This window comes from Pinus tabuliformis, chromosome 4_2, assembly GCF_031772625.1.
Source record: "Pinus tabuliformis cultivar Carrire ecotype Pingquan chromosome 4_2, CPIR1, whole genome shotgun sequence".
Lineage (NCBI taxonomy): Eukaryota > Viridiplantae > Streptophyta > Pinopsida > Pinales > Pinaceae > Pinus > Pinus tabuliformis.
Window position 1 is genome coordinate 782,084,956 of NC_142304.1, and position 18,896 is coordinate 782,103,851.

The 18,896-nt window shown below is 37.9% G+C and overlaps 1 pseudogene; it reads left to right on the top strand.

Moving 5' to 3' along the window:
• The first annotated feature begins 723 nt into the window (after positions 1 to 723).
• Positions 724 to 1,434, top strand: LOC149171987 (L-type lectin-domain containing receptor kinase V.9 pseudogene; annotated as a pseudogene).
• The last annotated feature ends 17,462 nt before the right edge of the window (positions 1,435 to 18,896 follow it).

Here is an 18,896-nt window from a genome sequence, read left to right on the forward strand (position 1 = left end):
ATATAACTTCAATAGGAAACAACTAAACTTGGGTTCATTCTTTATACATAGACATAGTTATATACATCGACTAATGTAGCTACAGTAATAGAAAAATTTATACAGTCTCAAATTGCATCAATGATATTCACCATCGTAACACAACATTACAGATCAAAACAAATATCTAAGGCGAAAACTCCTAAATAGTAAAGGAAATTTGTACATAAATTCAGGAGCCTGGGAACTAAACTCAAAACTTATATCATCATAATATGAAACTAGCCAATTCCATAAGATACAATTAGTTCCCTCTCATCATTGTCATTATATTTCAGCTTATCCACTAGGCCCAACATTTCGCCTTCCTTAATGACCCACAATGGAATAAGAGTTATCACCAATTTATACTTCAGCTCCTTCAGAATGGAAACCTTTCGCTTAGTCATAATCAGGGGAAAAGGTGTGCTACCAGCAACCTTATTTCTCGATTTATTGGGAACTAACGAATATGCCATTATAAACAAGGTTTGAAATCATGAAATGGGCTTTGTAACTCATGAAATAGACTTTGGAATACGCTAGGCTCTCTGTGTTTCCTTGGCTCTCTACTCTCAACAATTGAAAAATGTGTAAAAATGAAACTGAAACAAAAAAAAATTAGTAACAAAATTCATGCTTGTCATTCATCTCTAGCTACATTAATTGACGGGTGATCATAGCCATGCCCCACAGTAAACTTTCATGGGCAGTCTGGCATCCGAGTATCTGGGCCTGCTGAACGATACCAGCAATGGAAATCCATACAATCACTTGTTGGCAATCGAGTTTGATACGATCCAAAGTGTGCAATTCCAGGACCTTGATGGCAACCACGTGGGCATCGATATCAACAACCTCCACTCAGTCCGGGCCAAGGCTGCCGGTTATTGGACTGGGGACAATTTCCAGGGGTTGGAACTCAAGAGCGGACGAAACATTCAGGCCTGGATTGATTACGATCATTCTCAAAACCGCTTCAACGTTAGCGTCACGCCAGCCGGCTTGCAGAGACCACAGAGAACACTGATATCTCTGAAAATCAATCTGCAAAGCGTTGCGCAAGAGAAGATGTTTATTGGCTTTTCAGTAGCTACCGGTGACACTTCAGTCCAAGACCATTACATTCTTGCGTGGAGCTTCACTACAAAAGGAACGACACCCCAACTCAATATCTCAAGTTTACCATTGTTCGCTAAAGAGCATTCCAAATGTCTGCACGTAGGGCTTATTGCAGGCATTATAGTGGCAGTTTTGGTTGTCTTCTTGTTGGCGTTTTCCACCATGTTTCTCAAAAGAACAAAATACAGAGAAAAGATCGAAGAATGGGAGCAAGAGTTTTGGCCCCATAGATTCACTTACAAGGAACTCTGCATCACCACCAGTGGATTCAGGGATGAAAATGTTTTGGGCTAGGGGGATTTGGGAAGGTTTATATGGGCATTCTCCCTAGTAGTGGCCAAGAAATCGCAGTGAAATGCATAACGAAAGAGTTCACGGAGGGAATGAAGGGGTTCGTGGCAGAGATCTCGACCATGGGACGCATGTAGCACCGGAACCTGGTTCAACTCTGGGGATGGCGCTAGAGGCAAAAGGAGCTATTCATTGTTTACGACCACATGCCAAATGGCAGCCTCGATAAACTCGCAAACCGTTTGGGCAACGAATTTGTAACCACTTTGAATGAACGACTGAAACTTTTGCAATCGTCTAACATGTAATCTTGTGGTGTACAAGGATGACAGGTGGGTAGAGAGGGGAGTTGATTTCACAGGGGAACGTCTTACGATGTAACAAAACCTATTTATAAACTAAAAATATCCACATGAAAGTGTGCGTAAATCTCCATGTTTAAGAATTTTATTCCATGTTATTTTTTTAAATGTATATGTATTTAACTTATATTAATTTGTTCATAATTATTATTAATAAAAAGTTTAAAATAAAGATATAGTTTAGTTTGGTTTTAAGCTTTTTAATTTTAAGATGTATCACAAATTATTTTGATGCTTAAATGTCTATTTACATTTAGGAATCATTAAATTCATATAATTAAATTAGTATAAATATAAATAATGTGATAAAAAATAATTCTAAATTTATTTTAACTAAAAATTTATAAATTCAATTATTTTATAAATCTATTTAATTCATTTTAACTTTTTAATCTATCGAATAGTAAAAATGACTAAACCTATTTAAATATAAACATTACTCTATACCGATGAATATTAATACTTTTAATAATAACGTAGCCATAAACACAATTTCACCCTCACAATTTACCTTAATTTGATTCTGAGTGCTTTGTATGCCCACACTTTTTTGATTCTCAGGACTTTGTATGCCGACACATTTTTTTAGAATTCGATTTCGTGGACCTACGCTTAATACATTTATTTTTAAATATTTTTATGAATTAATATAATTAAAACTTTAATGCGTGTCTATAACTATATATATAAAACCGGAAATATTTATTCAATTTGTCTATATGTAAGAATTGTTGAAATGGTAAAATTGAATGGTTAAGCTTACCATAAAGGGAATTCATATGAGACATATATCTCATAATAAAATATTCTTGGTTTGTTATGTTATACGTGTTGCGTAGCCTTTAATTTTAAAAATAAAAAAACTATATGGTATTTTAAGTGGTTTGTTAATTATAAATTTATGTATGCTTGTATTAAATTAAAGGTGTTTTTAACTTTTATACGTTAGAGTTTTTTTAAGGAAATTTGAGAAATACTTTTGTTAAATTGTTAATTTTTTTGAGTTTTTTTAAAGAAATTTAAGAAATATTTTTGTTAAATTGTTAATTTTTGTTATTTAAAATGTACTTTATATTGTATATGAAAAAGCATCGATAAAAAGTTTATACTAATTCTAATAAATTCTTCCGAAATTTTAAGTATATTTGGCAGGACCAAAACAACAATAAAATGAATAACAAGGGGATTAAACTGTTTAAAAACATATATTTCATATAATGATTAATAAAGTTCTGAAGTTGAAATGTTATTTTGAAACCAAGCACGAATTTCTCAGAATTGATACAATATATGTTATAGACAGGCGTCATATCTATTCTCACACGGTCAAAGGCCCGCAATCTCCAATTTTGACGGACCCTATGTCCCATCAACTTGCAAAAGCAACAGCTTCAGAGTCTCCAAAATTAGACGATAAATCTATTGAAAATGTACAAAATTGATAAGAAAATATGTTGAAAGGTCGCCTCCACTCTGGAAACTTACTGGTTGACAAAAAACTTACCAATGTATGTGACATAAAAAATGTATCAGTTCACATATGTCAAATAAATAATTCATAGTCGATATTTTGATGGGAAGAAAAAATTGTTTGATTTTCAATGGTATTTTGATGTAAAATAATATTTTTTTATTTTTTTATTTTTTGTGACATAAAAAATGTATCAGTTCACATATGTCAAATAAATAATTCATAGTCGATATTTTGATGGGAAGAAAAAATTGTTTGATTTTCAATGGTATTTTGATGTAAAATAATATATATATATATATATATTTTTTTTTCTTCAGGGCTTGTTCTCTCTCAGCTCTAATTTCAGTTATGCTCTCTCTGTCTCTCTCTCTCTCTATATATATATATATATTATATTATATTTTTATTAAATTTTTCAATAACATATTTATTTTTCCAAATATTATATTCTAATTTCCTTAACACATAAGGGTAGCTATATCTCTAATTTTACTTATTTCAAATTTATTTGTTGAAATTATATTTAAAAAGTTTTGTGAATTAATTTTGTATTGCTTCAAAAATCAAAATATCTTTACATCAAAGATATTCATGGTCGAACTAAGCTTAGCATAGGTGATGCCAACTTTCTACCTAGGAATTTAGCTAATCGCCTACTCGCGATAAATTCTGAATAGAAATTAACATCATCTAGAAGTAAATTGTTCTACCTGAAACATATTTACTAACACACTATTAGAAAAGTACATAACAAGAGCATCATTTAGAAGAAGTCATTGGAACTGAAATTTTGGAACTGGATTCTATTCGTCATGTGTGTTTCCCCTCACATAGAAGGTCGATCTCTAGTTGCGCCATTCATGGATCCAAAAGCTCCAACCAAAATCATTGATTCCATTGAGCATGCTTGATATCCTCCATAGCTACAAATATGTTGTATTGTTCCTCTTGTTTTTTCTTTCAGAACACGACCGAGGATGGTTTTCAACTGCCAATGTAATGTGATATAATTGAGGTATTTCTTATGTGTTTCCCTGGTATTACTAAGGTCAGGAACCCATCGGAAAACCTCATCAATGATGTTAGAATCTGAAAAGTCTTGTCGATCAACAACATATAAGGATTCCAGGTGATGAATTTTAGACCAAATTTATGAGGGAGTGGCCAGATTGTAGATTGTGGCACCTCTTTTCCTTGGGGTTGGGTTCATGGTGTTCCCTAAGTGCCTTAAACACCCCTGTCTCAGTAGTTGTGCATGCGATACCGAGGAATGACGACTAGGAGGGAATAAAAACAGAGACTAGATGATGGACAACACACTATGCAGAGGGACAAATCAAGGTGAAAACAAAATGTTGAGAGAACAAACGAAAGGGGAGAGAGTATCCCAAATAGGTGAACCAAATAGAATCAACCCCGAACAGGAAAAAAAAAAATGAGAGGGGGGAAATAGGTTGGACGTAAGGACAAATTTTATGATAGACTCCCTAGGAAGAATGGCCATAGACCACCACTACAAATTAACCCCAAGAATGAACTAAAACCATATAATAAACTCTATAAAAGTTAGAATGCAGACTAATATGCATATATTTTACCACCGTTAAGGTCATCCATGTTGTCAATGCCTCCATATATAACTGAGGAGATGGTGTCTTAGTGTCCAGTCTCAATATGAAAGCTAGGTCTGGAGGTGCCACTCATGTGAAAGAATTATGTTTCCAGAAAGGAATCGTGACCCTTTTGAGGGTATTTTATATAGAACATTCAGTATTAGCCATGCCTAGGTGCCATGAACCACTACAATGTCTTTGATTCCCTAGATTATCTAAATCCCAAAAATGGGAACAAAACAGGTTCCAAAGCATGTAATTTGACTGTTAAAGTTCCACAAGAATGACTTCACCATCTTGAGCAGGCCTCCACACACTGCAAGGTCTAGAAAATCACACCCGTGATGGGGGATATTCAAGGAAATTCCATAAACAAAAGAGTAGACTTCCTCTTCAAGCAAGGATGATAATGGAATGTTGATGCTTGATATTGGTATTTTGTGTTACATGTCATAAGCTTCTGCATGTGGGGGCTTGGTCATGCCACCAACATCTAAAATAAATTTTGAGGAGGTGGGGTGGCAGGGTCGACCCTCAAGCCCCTACGTCGCCTCATTTTCCAACCCCATTAGGGGAAAGTATATTTAAATTAAAAAAATAATTTTTTATGTAACTTAAATATTATGTTATTTTCAAATTTATTTATTGAAAGTATATTAAAATTAAAAAAGTAATTCTTTTTCTTATAATTCACCACTTAAATATTATGTTATTATACTGACCAAGTTTGGAACTTCAAATTTAGTTTATCGATCAAGTAAAAGTTTTATTACTATTACTTGTTTTTCACACTTATCATTTTAGATTTTAGGTGTATCACTTAGCCTCAAGATTTCTTTGTATTATATGCAAACTTATCTGTGATTGAAGGGGTTATTCACTCAACCATTGGATATATGGCACTCAAAACAATATTCGCCTTGTTTTCTATTTTGAGTAAAATTGCAGGGAATGCTCCTTCTTTGGATGTGAGTTTTAGTTAGAAGGAAAAAAGATTAGCACTTCAAATTGGAGGAAATTCAAAACCTTTGCTATTCAATTTTGAAAAATCATATTAGTTTTGGAATCGAAGAATATTAAAACACATTAATATGAACATCTATTTTGTTTGAAATTATATAAATCACAACATATATGCACAAAAGAAAAGAATAATGAAGAACAATTACAGAAAAATAGATTTCTCACTGGGTTTGGGATGAACAACTACTTTTTTTTATAGGTTTCCTAGAATTTCTTTTTATAAAAGAACAGAATTATCCATGTTATGAAAGGAATCAATCACAACTATGGAATAGAATCTCATAATTCACATCTTTAGAGTTGGGATAGTGACCTTTGACCCATTGTGAAATTGTTTATTTAAATAGGAAATGGTAATATAAGTATAGAGCATTACCATCACATAATACAACTTTGGACATGTCTTCTGCAATATTATAAGTAATGGTTCTCCTCTACCTATAACTTATAAAACCTATAAACTAGCCTTTTGAAAATTAAGATAGATAGCTCAACAATTTTTAACTTGTCACCTTTAGCATTTTGGAAATTTTATTAGTGGTCAAATACATAAAAAAAGAAAAGAAAAAGAAAGTTCTATAAAGGCTTCAAAATATTTAGGAGTGGCCAAGTTCAACTAAGAAATAAAGAAAATATTGTTGGAATGTTAGAATAAAAAACATCATGTGGAACATCAAAATTCAATAGTGATGTTGGCCATACTCCCCATTTGTACAAAAAATGTTGCATCATAGGTGGTGTAAATAACCCTTGCAAATCTAGTATTGGCTTCATTAATGCACCATTGTACACTTTGGTTCTATAGGCACTATTACTAAAGGTGTAAGCTAAATTCCAAACAATATGAACCCTTTCTTATGCTCTTTTCCTATGTTTGACCGTCCACTGGCAATTGTTAGTGCCTCACTGTTTGTTATAATTCTCATAAACAATTTCTATGAATCTTCGACACATATAGAAATCATTGCCTCTGTCTCAGAGTATCAACCATTTTTGTTGGACATTCACAACTTGGTTTTCTTATTTCCATCATGGATCTACTTTTATTTCAAAATATTGATAAATGCAACTATTTTTGTTATGTTATATGGCCTTACTAGCTTATATTTTTTTGGAGTGACAGTTCATCTAATCCTTGTCACAAATCGAACTATGTGCCTTGTTAGTGCTATAGCAATATCTTCAACTATGAAAATCTTGTCCACCCGAGTTCAAAATAAGCCTAAATTTGCATCTACCACTGGAAACAAGGTTCAAGCGATTTCAAGGCATCTGACAAGGTGTCTGCAGATCAGACATTTTCGTTCCAGAGAAATGGTGTAGGCATCATACTCCTAGTGTACCTTACTTACTTACAAGACATTTCACCCACTACACATGGGTGACTTTAGAGGCATATTTGTCTTCCTATATCATTCTAGCTAGTAAGGGTTCCCAGGGTGATAGGCATATCTTTGATGGATATGGTGAAGTGTGCTTCCAACTATGAAAAAATACCCCTCATGATGCCAACGTAATGTCATGGTGGGACTATCAAATCACAACAATGGAAAACATAATTGTTATTTTTGAAAACAAAACATAGAACGATACACACAATTCCACTATTGAGTTATCGATGTCATCATATAAGAATGACGCCTACAATTTCAAGCAATCACTTGATGTGGATTATGTGTTGGTTTTATTTGGAGGTGTTACTAGTTATTCTTATGATGATATTAAAATAAAATTATGGATGGTTTGCATTAGAGGTGTTGTGTTCCATGTTATCAAGGATTTTTATTATCTTGTTAAAGGAGAGTACTATGTTGACAAAGAGGAAAATCCTAAAATGTTGAAATTTATTTTATGTAAATTATGCTACTACATATTTGGGCAGCTTGGTACTAAGTATGGCATGCCTAATTGAGCAAGGGGTATTGAAACATGAAACAAAAATGTGAGACTTGAGCACTTCAATAAGGCCTTTACAACATCTAATTGGGTAGTTATAGTTTACAATGATAAGACACCAATCAATTGGTGGTGATATTTCTACCATACCTTTCCATACTCGCAAGAAAAAAATCTCAATGTCCACTTACTAGGCCATACAATGTTAGGATCATAGTTTTCACACAAGAATTATAGGATAATTATATCCTTAGACCTTCATTCATCATGGTTTTGGGTTAGACACAAACCCATGATTATGGGTCAACCACATAAAACCATTTTCCAAGCTTGTCATTATCAACTTGGTTTTGGGTCATCCACAAACCCACTATTATGGGTCAGCCACACAAAGCCCTTGTATTCATTGGCACGTAGCATATTTGGTTATGGGTCATCCACAAACCCATGGTTATGGGTCAACCACACAAAATAATTATCTTCATTGGCACATGGCACATTTCGTTATAGGTTATCCATAAACCTATAGATATGGGTTAACCACGAAAATCGCTTGTCTTTAACAACACTTAGTTTTGGGTAATCCATAAAGCCACGATTATGGGTTAACCGTACAAAATGATTCTCTTAATTTTCTCATATTAAATACAAGTTTTAGCAGAGGTGTGCATTTTTAGGCCATCCCTAGAAGTGGAGATATAAGATGCATTGTTGCCAGGTCTTCTTTTGATTTATTTTTAGATGATTATTCATTGTTGAGATACTTGTTTTCCATTTTGTTGGAGGATCCTTGTATGCCACTTCATCTGAGAGTTTGATATATTGTCATGTTGAAGGAGAGCTTAGATGAGTGAGAATTCTTATAGAAGAACGTCTCGTGGAGAGACATGCCACTCTAGTTAAGAGAGTTCTTCCTTGTATTGACAAAGAATACATCATGTACTCATCATCATCTTGTAGCATTTAATGAAATGACCTCCCCACTCTTAACACCAGGACTAGAGATGTGACCCACACTGGGTAAATTCTATTATGAACTTGTGTTTTCTCTTTGATTTGATGGTTTCCTTTATGTTTCCTCTTCTTTAAATTATGAAAAATGGTTTCTTAATACTCTTTCACATGCAATTTTGTTAACATCAAATAAGTAAAATAACTTTGTTAATTTGAGTAATTGAGAGAATCCATACCAAGTTTGGTATCAGAGCAGTCTTCTTGCTAATGCAAATTGCAGGTTTGAATGATAACTAGAGATTGAACATGCCAAAAGAAAACAAAATGGAAGATCATAGAGATCTCTATGAGGCCTTCTACATAATGAAAAACATGATAGATATAACGAATGAAGATTATGAGGAGAAAATGGCAAAAGAGGAACATGAGAAAGGGAGAGAAGAGGATGGTGCTCCATCTCCATGTTCGAGTGAATATACTTCTTCTTCATCTTGTTCTCACTATTCAAGTGAAGAGATCAACTAGAGCCTTCAAGCAGAGAATGCTAAATTGTGGGGATTTCTTCAAGAAGTAGAAGAGGAGAAGAAGAGATTGCAGCTTCAGTTATGAGCCACAGAAGAGGCCTTCGAAAGGTTGAAATGCAATGAGGGCTTAGAAAAGCCATCATCATTTGCTTCAGAGGTAAACAATGTTGGTAAATTTTCAATTTCATTTTCACATGATGATGATGATTTGGGTGCTTTTGAAAACAAACTACAGGAATTGGTTCAAGATTAATGAATAATATGGGATATGAAGCCAACGGCCTAGGAGATAATGGGAAAGGCATTGTGAATCCCATCCAAGTAGTGGAATTACCACGTTATGCAAGATTGAGCTATGTCAGAAAGGAAGAGACATGAGAATCTTCAGGTGATAATTCTGAGATAATGAAGGATGCTGAGAGTACCTCACAAGCCTCCAATGATCATGATTGCAGTTCATTTCAAAATTGAAGTGATAATTCCAAATAGAGAATCAAAGCAATGTATAAAAAGTCTCAGTATTCTAAAGTTCATTTTGGTTACAAGCAAGCTATTAATAGTGAATAAAATTTGTGGTATAGAAAATGATATAGTTTTTGTGGCTTGTATAACCATGTTGCTCTGAGTGTTGGAAAAAGATAGCTACAAGAAAGAGGACAAGATGTGAAAATCCTTCTCCACATCAGGGAAGGAAGAAGGTTAAGTAGATCTGGAGGAAGAATAATTTTTGTAGTCATTACAATAGAGGTGGACATTCGAGAGCCACATGTTGGGAGCTCCATCCAGAGCAACGACCGAAAAAGGACCAAAAAGAACCTGTGAAGGAGCCTGTCAGTGAATCAAATCAATGAGAAAGCCAACCACAGGAAGAGATCCCATCAACCTTGTTGGGTAAGGGATGGGTATCATTTTTAAATATTTGATCATAACGACATTTTGTAAATCACATGTTGTAAAATGAATATAAAAGTGATGTAGTGTTTTCCATCACTTATGAAAGAAACATGGTGATATTTTTGGCTCTTTTATTGATAGCTAGGGTATTGGTTTCTGTTATGATGTTGATGCAATCTTGACCAAAGAGTGTTTTATAAAATATTGGCAAGTATGGGGTTTTTCTTGGGTCATGATTGGTCTTGTATTAAGAACATATATTTTGCAAAGTGTACTATAGGTTTTCATAGAATAGAGGTGTCGTTTCATCACTTATGGCTCCGAAGAACAAAGGTGAAAGAGAAGGAAGTGTGGCCTATTATGGCACTTGTTGTGCGAAAAAGGGAGTATAGTAGAATTGCAAATAGTGTTCATGTGTTTGGAGGAACAAAAACTCCTCAGTGGGGAGGAATGATCCAGGTGGCTCTAGGAAAACTCAGAAATCAAAGGTGGCTCTCGAAAGGCTCAACAATAAAAGTTCTCATATTTCATCAAAACTAAGAAAAAAATGTAGAGCTCGTCATCCTGATTCCAATGGTGCAAATGATACTCAAATCTGAGTTCATATGCTCAATATATTCACAGTCAAAGTTTTGGTCAACTTGGCCCCACTAGCTAAATTTAACAGAGCATTAACTAAATTTTGAGGTCTGCTAAAATTAGGGGCTTGAATAAATTTGGTGGAAACTAATAAAGCAACGATTTGGAACTGTGCGGTGGTCGAAAATGGAGAAATTTTCACATACTTGATTTTACCAATCACCCTTAAAATTCGGCCGATAGTTTTTAAAGAAGTTTGTTTAAAATTAAAATTAAAAGAAAAAACATAAATGGGTAGACCCGTCAGACCCACCCCCACTTGTTATATAATATATATACAGTGCAACATGCCCAAATGGTTATCGTATAAAATTTTGGAGCCAGTGGGCATCTCTATCTAATGTAATCTTCTTGGGAACTCCATGCAATGTCACTATCTCCTTGATGAAGATATGAGCCACTTCACTAGCTAAATTAGTAGACTTCACTGAAATTAAGTGAGCTACCTTTCTTAACCTATCAACCAAAACCATGATGGAATCATGTTTTCTTGATGCCCTCAACAATCGAGTAATTAATTCCAAGGAAATGACCTCCCCTTTTGTTGTGGGGAAAAGTATCCAACACGGAATGACCCTATCCCACTCTAAGGGTGATAGTTCCTTAGCAACAGCTGAAGCAAAGCTATATAAAGTTACTTCTTTATGACATGCAAGAGATGAAAGGAAGAGATCCACTTACCGATGTCTTGCGCAAATGGTCGGTCCAATCTCCTCTATTTGCCGCTTGCTCCCAGCTTCAAGTCTTCTCACGGGCCCAGCTACACAAGATCCTGCAAACAAGACAAGAAAAGGAAACTACAAGAAGCATGCATTCATAATTGATTCAAGGATTAGCATGAATCAAATACGCAAGTAAGACAATACACCATTGAAACACATGCGAATAGAAGAACCTCAAATGCTTTATTAATATAAGGAAGTAAGGTTCAGGCGGTGGTACAACCGTAAGAGGTCCAATCCAGCATCACCTTCCCGACGGAAAGAAATATCCTCTTCACCTCCCTCAAGCAATCACCCAATACTCTCAACTGTAAACCAACAACAATTCTTTGCACTAAATTCCGGCCTCCAGATCCCATGGGATGAGATCCTTATATAGAGTTTTGGAGTGAAGATAAGTCAGCTTGATGTGTGACTTGTTGTCCCCTTCAACTCCAGTCGTTCTTCAGTCCTTCACTCAGAGTTTCTACCTTCCACTTAGAGTTTTAGAACCTCTTAACTCATCATTAGGCGAATCTTCTGATCCAAGTGTCATTTTGGAAGCTTCCTGGGCACTGGCACATTGAGAAAAGATTCCTCCACATGTCAAAGTACGCCCAGCGCAGGTAGCCTTTGTTTCACTTGCTATGCAACGTAGGTACACCATAGAGCTTTTGACATTCAGCGCAGATGCTTAGTGGAGCAGCTGCTTTGATCCAAAATTGACCTGTTTTTGAGTGTTTTTCAGTGGAGAACTGATTTGCAGTGCTGTGGTTTGCTGACCTTGTTCCTCTAAGGGTAAGAACAACATGTTTAGGGACTTTGGATCCCTCAGATTATTGACATTTCATGCTCCATGCTGTAAGGCACAAAAATGTCTATAACAGTTGCCCCCTAAAGTATGAGGTCGTTTATCGGGTGAAATGCTTTATTAGGAGGATCCGAAGTTCATTCAATCGTCGGGAGGTGACCTGTAACAAAATACAGTACAATACATTATTTTTTCATACTTTCTTTTCATGATCTAGCTGATGCGGGCATTTCCCATGCTCAGCTTTATAAATACATTTTCTGTACATAAACAGACGATCGACTGATAATAGACTGATAATTCTCTGCTTCTAATTATCATCCTTTTAGTAGGATGATCATCTGCTGCACATGTCTATGTTTTTATCTCCTGAATATATATCGCAGCCCGGATGGATGAAACTAGATCCGGGGTCTTCAAACTTGTCCGATATTCACTCTAGTACAAGTCGATCCATGTGAGAATTTCTTGAAGTCGAACATGGAAAGACATCGCTTGATTACCAGTCAATAATGTAAACTGTTAACAAGCGCGAGAGGAATCACCGATAATGATGATGACCCTCAAGGTACTGCAGCACAATTCACGTGGCGTGAATATAGGATCTGACGTTGAACACCACGCAAAGTCTCCCGGTCGAAGGTCATTAATGTATACCTATCGCCGGAAGTGAGAAACTTTCCATTGAGGCATGCAAGCTTCAAAGTACTGAGGGGGTGTTCTTAGATCAACTTCTTGGATAATGAGCTGATGTCGACAAGAAGTGATCCGTCAAAGGAGGGACTTAATGAATCCCACATCAGTGACACGGAACGGAGCTAGTGATGATGGTGAAAACGATCTGTGAAATATGATTCAGGGTGGCGGTCATGGAAGGACGAAAGATGATTTATGGTAGTGGATGGGACCTGGTTGACACTTTCTGAATGACATCTCTTGAACATATAACGACACTGATGTGATGGATCGGTAGCATTACCCCATATATGGATGGTATGGCGAGACCATGGTGAAGGGACCGGTGAATGATAATAACCCAACCCGATATTTACGGAGGCAAAAGTGTCATGTTCAAGAGCGACTTGCTACCATTAAGCTTTGAGGTTCTCCCAATTTTTCCCCAGTCATTTTTGACCAGTACCTCTTTATTTTTGTCAAGACTGAGGAGGATAACATATGCTTGTTCTATAACCTGCCCTTCGGGCAAGCCCATCGCTATGTTTTAACGAGCCTAACGATAGGGAAACTCGTTCTCGTCTAAAGACAAGTTTGTCTCTATATAATATTTTTAACGAGCCCAGCGACAAAGACAACTCGGTCCTTTTCATTTTTAGAGAGTCTGAAAAGGGTACATAAAGTGGACTCCAGGGGTCCTTTTTTGTCATCTAATCCCTTAAGTCCGAAAAAGTATAAAACAATACAAAAGGGATGAATGTTCGATATCTTTATCGAGCCGAACTAGACAAGCGCTCGATCTTTTTGTGCAATAATCCCTCAGGTCCAAAAAGATTAAAATCTAGAGGAGGGATAGCTCTTCCTGTCCTTTTTAACGAGCTGGAAGGCCAAAACTCGGCAAACTTTTCATATTTTACGAGTCAGATGAAAAGAGCTCAAAGAAGACTCGTATTTTGAGGAACGAGTGATAAACAGGGATAGCAGCAGATTCCAGGTACAGGTTGGAATTTTCCAATCATGGCAGTATTACAAGGATGGCTAGGTTAAATCACTCTTCGCAGTTGTTCCTCAAAATAGGTAAACAATCAAGTGGATGTGAATGATCGGCCAAATGAAAAGTGGAGGTGACGGTACACAAACACGACCAAGGCTTTCATGGCTGATGAATTTACGGTCTCACATGGTTATTTACCGGTTCGTTTTTTTCTTGATGAGCTTGAACTCTGGAGATAGCCTGCTCACTTGCTTATGTTTATTTTTTAACGAGCATGAAGTCCGCGTTAAAACTACTCGGATCTTGCGTTTATTTTTTAACGAGCATGAACTATGCCAAAACTGCTCATGATTGCGTTTATTTTTTAACGAGCATGAACTTTGCCAAAACTGCTCGTTTTTACCAGTCATAAGGTAGGAAGGTCTCATGGAAGATTTCTATTTTTTAAGGAGCTTCATCTCCCTACGCTTTTCTCCATATCCTCTCTTTGTGCAAGCTGGGTATCGACTTATCTACGGGTTAGCGGGGTTAGACCTATCTAAAACTAAAAAGCCGCCCGTGCTTGCATTCCAAGAGGTTTGCATGCCCCCAGGTATAAAGTATAATTTCAAGCTTGCCCCTCCTCTCCCCCACTTTTGGTTTTGTTTGGGTGTTCTTATCTACTTGTCGTCTTGTCAGTCCTAATGTTAACGATACTTGTCTTCTCGTTATTTTTAACGGGTCTTACGCGGTACTTGTCTTCTCGTCAACCCAATTTTTAACTGATCTTTGCGACAAGAGAAGGACACTCTTCAACAGACAAAGCATTGGTGAGTTTGAGGGAGGCCTACCTCTTTCAGGTTATCCAAGGATTGTCCTATTAGCAGTTTAAACAGGACATTCCTTGGCGGTGCCTACCGAAGTAGACAAAGGTGAGTGGCGTTGCCTTAAACACATAACTTTGACAAAAGAATCTTATTCCAGAACAACCCCACTCCCAATTACCCCTTCTGAGAGTCCAACTCTCTCTTTGTCTTCTTGTCCTTCTTCTCTACGAAGATGGCTCAGAGGAAGATTCACAAAGATGAAGGAGGGGACGGGGTACGGACTAGTCATATTCTCCCGCGGAAATTCTACTTTACACCCAAGGTTTTTTCTGCCTCCAGAGCAGACCAGGATGCATGCCCCCTGGGTTCCAGCCTTTCTTTCCCGAATCACTCGCACTCATCGGGAAGCAAAACCGAAGGGAGAGACCTTTCTTGATCGAAAAGACCATTGAGGATAGGTATGTGACTACTTGCGATGCGTGATCCCGGAAGTGAAAGTTGGTCTACGAGCTTGACCATTCTTCCTTCGTATGGAAAACACATTATTCGAAAGAGTGAGGAGACTATTGCTTCCATGCAATATATGTAGTCTCGTCCAAGGAGTAGGTTATAATCCAAGGGTCCTTGGACGACCATCAAATTCATCTTGACAGCCTTCCCTTTCAAGGTAATAGGCACATTAGGTAGAATCCCTAATGGTCGACTGGTTCCTTTGTCAAAACCCGAGAGATTCCTTATCTCAGGAAAAAGCGTTGGGCAACCCAGTGCTTTCCAAGCAATAGAGGACAGGATACTCACAGACGCCCCTTCATCAATGATAGTTCCAGCCATCACCATTTTGTATATTTGGACTATAATTCTAAATGGGATACTGGCTGGTAACCGGGGTCTGCCTAGTTGGTTCCAATCAAAGGACACAACCAGGTTGCTTGGTGGTGGGACCGAATATACGGCTGGATATGATCCTGACGATGCTCATTCCTGCGATAAAGGAGTGGTCACATTGCCCTGATGTTCATCAGAATCGGTGTTGATGAAAAGAACCTGGACGGTGTCATCCTTACTCTCTTCGGTGAGGGTGTCAACTAAAGATGAATCCTCAGTGACAGTGGTATTTGAAGATGAAACTTCTGAAGGGAGAACCGGGTCAACTGCCGTTTCGACCTTTGGACCTTCGTCCGGTCCGGATTCAGTAGGTTCACTTTCAGTGACTGACACTTCAGCTGGCCCTATGAGCGGGGCAGCTGTATTTTCGACCAACGAAGGACTTGGCGCAAGTTTTTGGTATCCAGGAGGAAGTAGCAACGGTGCAACCGGTTGATCTTCCAAAACTCTCTTGGCTTCATCTAAAAAGGGACAACGGCGGAGGGTGTGATTGCCTTCACACAGTTCGCAGGGGAATCTCATTCCCCTTCATCGTCTAGAACCTTCACGTTCGTTGGTCGACGGTAAGCATTCAACCTGGCTGTCAGAGGTTGACGCCTTCGAACTATGCAAGCGAGGGGACCAGTCCCTTAGTATTCGGGGGATACTGGGACAATCACGGTGGAAGTGGTCTCCTCCACATATGACACATGGCGACTTGGGCCCGATCTGTGCTGTGTGTGGATTTTGGTTAGATGTCTTTTGCTTGCCCCCAGCCGCCTTAGGCTCCTTCTGCTTCTTTTCTTTCTTCTTCTTTTCCTTCTTCTTCTCTATGGGAGCTCTGCTTTCAGCGGCTTGACCTTTTGAAGAGGGAAGATCGGTCTCCTTCCTCTCTACAGGAGCTCTGCTTTTGGCGGCTCTACCTTTCGAAGAGGGGAGATCGGTCTCCTTCTTCTATGTGGGAGCTCTGCTTTCGGCGGCTCTACCTTTCGAAGAGGAAGGATCGGAAGAAGATCTATAAGAAGTGGAAGGCTGGAGGGTAGCTCTAGACTGGTCTAACTGTTGACTTGACTGTTCAGGAACCGTGGTGGTTTGAACTACAGTGGTTGAGAATAGGCAAACTGGCAGGCCAATTGTCAGTCCTGGAAGCGACAATGTGGCCATGTGGGGCGCACCAACTTCTCCCCAAGAGGAGAAAGGGCTAGGGGTCCCATCATGTGGAATCCCTTGGTTGGTGTGTTCCATGTTCTCAACCTTAAGATCAACGTAGGAATCAAGGGTAATTATGTTCCGTTTAGAGTGAATTTTATATGACGACGCTTTAGACACAACTTGCTTTTTCAATTTTTAAGAGTCGAGAAAAGCTAAAGATGATTCTAGTCTCCTTCGATGTATTAACGAGCCCGAAGTGACAAATGCTCGGATGGACTTTTTCAGTTATAGAGTTTGAAAAAGGCCAAAAAAAACTACTCTGGAGTTCTAGGCAGAGGGTGTGCCAAACCTTTCGCGAAACCACAGAATACGTTTTACGGTACGAGTGGTCGATCTTCGTGAATGTTGTGTTCACTGCATCGCGATCAGTAGGGCGACCGACATGGCTTCCTATGGATAAAGGCTTTGTTCCTATAGGGGTCCCCCAATATACGCGACGGTACGCGGGGGCACAAGTCTGTATTAGTGCTATCGTCCCTCAGGAGGAATCAACCACCTTCGTAGAGATCGACGGTCACTATGTTTAACGACGCCAGAACACGTCTCTACCTAGACCTCTACTGTGTTTCGTTATGTTTCAAAGCGTTGTTAGATAAATTCAGTTCTTTTTAGGTTGATCTTGCTTAGCAGTTTGCCTTTATGGATCACCACGTGATGTATGATACAACTCCTAAATGCAGTCTAAGAATGATAAGCAAGCTTTTTCAATTCTTTCAACTTTATGAAAATCTTAACTACTAAGGGAAAAGAAAGACATCATCTTTTCAAACAGATCATAGAGCACACACTGATGCACTTTCCTAAATCGACATGCAAACTGTCAAAATGCACATGCACAATGCAAGTATTTCTTTTCTTCTTCCTTAATGTTGATGTATTACAAAAAGAAAGCTGTTGTATAATTTCGAATTCAATTTCAAGCGAAAGAAAACAAGTTTTTGTCCAATAATCAAAAGAACACCTTAAGATTCACTCGTTTCAACACAAGAAATACTGAAATTCGAACCATATAACGAAAGCAAATGCTCAAGCAGCTATGAACAGTAATAAACTAGCTCTTAGAATCACAACGACACTTTCTCACAGGTCTAGATCCAAGAGGTCACAGCAAGACTAGTTCACTTTCGCTACGGGAAACTGTGAATGAAAGCAAGAAATACAATAAGAACAATCACGATTTCTTCATACAACTGAGGCGGAATGATGGCAAAGAAAGATAGTTTCAGCTGGGTATACAGGTTGACAACAGGCTGCAAAAACAATATTGAAAACTGGGCAACAGACAGTGGGGAACCCCAGTTGCACAAGGCAAAACTGGATCAGCGCAGGTACTGCACTATCAATCTGACATGCAGCGCAGGTATCCCCTTCGGGACCTGCGTTGCAGCGCAGGTAGCCTTTGCTGCAGCTACACTGAAGAGACAACTCTTGTCTCTCTCAGATTCCGGGTCACAGTTTGCTCAAAAATCAATGGTTTTTGGCCAAATCAGAAGCTATCAGTCAAGTATACACTAGAGGATGATTAAGGGAGATGAACACTATCACAAAGAGCTAAAAAGAGTCCTTGTGGATCAGCTCTTCAAATCATAAACATGCCCAACACTGGGCTAGAGTAGCTGCCCTCTACTTTGCATTCGAAGGATTCGAATGCAGTTCGATTCGGTACTCCCTTTGTTTAGGAAATAAATAGCAAGAAACACAAGCTACCAACAAGACACGCTCCCCAATGGAGTCGCCAGTCTGTTGTGGGGAAAAGTATCCAACACGGAATGACCCTATCCCACTCTAAGGGTGATAGTTCCTTAGCAACAGCTGAAGCAAAGCTATATAAAGTTACTTCTTTATGACATGCAAGAGATGAAAGGAAGAGGTCCACTTACCGATGTCTTGCACAAATGGTCGATCCAATCTCCTCTATTTTCCGCTTGCTCCCAGCTTCAAGTCTTCTCACGGGCCTAGCTACACGAGATCCTGCAAACAAGACAAGAAAAGGAAACTACAAGAAGCATGCATTCATAATTGA